Source organism: Microtus ochrogaster, chromosome 17 (genome assembly GCF_000317375.1).
Source record: "Microtus ochrogaster isolate Prairie Vole_2 chromosome 17, MicOch1.0, whole genome shotgun sequence".
Taxonomy (NCBI): domain Eukaryota; kingdom Metazoa; phylum Chordata; class Mammalia; order Rodentia; family Cricetidae; genus Microtus; species Microtus ochrogaster.
The window spans coordinates 33,086,637-33,087,945 of record NC_022019.1 but is presented as its reverse complement, the minus strand read 5'-3'; the positions used below and the strand labels follow the sequence as shown (position 1 = coordinate 33,087,945).

General features: G+C 49.7%; 1 non-coding gene across 1 annotated transcript; it reads left to right on the top strand.

The window, feature by feature from the left end:
• The first annotated feature begins 459 nt into the window (after window positions 1–459).
• On the top strand, window positions 460–522 carry LOC113457066. The gene has a single exon (XR_003377712.1). It is a non-coding gene; the product is annotated as a U7 small nuclear RNA (small nuclear RNA).
• The last annotated feature ends 787 nt before the right edge of the window (window positions 523–1,309 follow it).

Below are 1,309 nucleotides of genomic sequence, written 5' to 3'. Positions count from 1 at the left end.
GCAACTCCCTGGAGAAGCCCTGACACTCTCTTGAGTATGTTCTTTCTTTCTTTTTTTTTTTTTTTTTTTTTTTTGGTTTTCGAGTCAGGGTTTCTCTGTAGCTTTGGTTCCTGTCCTGGAACTAGCTCTTGTAGACCAGGCTGACCTCGAACTCACAGAGATCTGCCTGCCTCTGCCTCCCGAGTGCTGGGATTAAAGGCGTGCGCCACCACCACCTGGCTACTTGAGTATGTTCTCTGGCTCTGCAATGAACTTCTTCCCAATTTTCTTTTTAAAGAGTCAAGCAATGAAGGAAAAAGCGGAACTGAATAACAGCAGTGTAGTAATGTAGTATTTTTTTAAACAGTGAGGAATGTTCCAACAGAGTCCTCCAGACACTGAAAGAGCAGGCAGAGGCCTCTGCAGAGCAGCCGCTGAGCCGCTGAAAGGGGAGGGGCCTACAGCTCTAGGGCTCTAGGCCAAAGTTTACAGCTCTTCCAGAAAGTGTCTAGCAGGCTTTCTGGTTCTTAGCAGAAAACCACCCCTAGAGTGAAGCGGGGGGAGGTGCAGGTCCCACAGACTTAGATGCACGTCCCTGGAGCCACTGCCAAGGGCAGAGAAATCCAGAGAAGCTTCGAAAGACAGAAGCTGGATCAGTGAGTAAACATTAGAGTCAGAAGTCAGAGGTGCTGGCGGCACCAGCTTTAATCCCAGTACTTGGGAGGTAGAAGCAGGTAGTTTACTGTGAGTTCAAGGCCAGCCTGGTCAACAGAGCAAATACCCAACAGCTAAGACTATGTAATGAGAACCTGTCTCAAAACTTTTTTAAAAAGAGAAGAAAAAAGAAAGGAGGCTGTTTGCAGAACAATCCTCGGCCCTGGGGAACAGCCTTTTGCTGGAGATGGGATACACAGGTAGGGGTGTGGTAACGACTGAGCAGAGCCCGAGCAGAATTCTCAGAGAAAAAGGTCAAGTTCCCCTAACGGACCTAAAACTGCTGTAAACACAGGTCCTCGGACTAGGGGTGTGGCTTTGCAGTTCAGCACTTGCCTTGCCTGTCTGAAGCCGTGGGGTTCCATTGTGAGCCTCTGCAGCCACAAAACCTCTTCAAACCTGTCTCATTCTTCCCTGAGTTGCTTACATTCAAGTCAGGGGGTCATTTTACAAACGGCACAGAATCCGCGAAGACAGGACAATGGGCTTGGATATATATGTTCCTAGCGACTTTCTCTCCTCTGATCCACCAAGGAGGTGAGGTCTTTGCCACACCCCCTTCCGCCCCACGCCTCCTTCCTTCTCCTCCTCCTCCTCCTCCTCCTCCTCCTCCTCC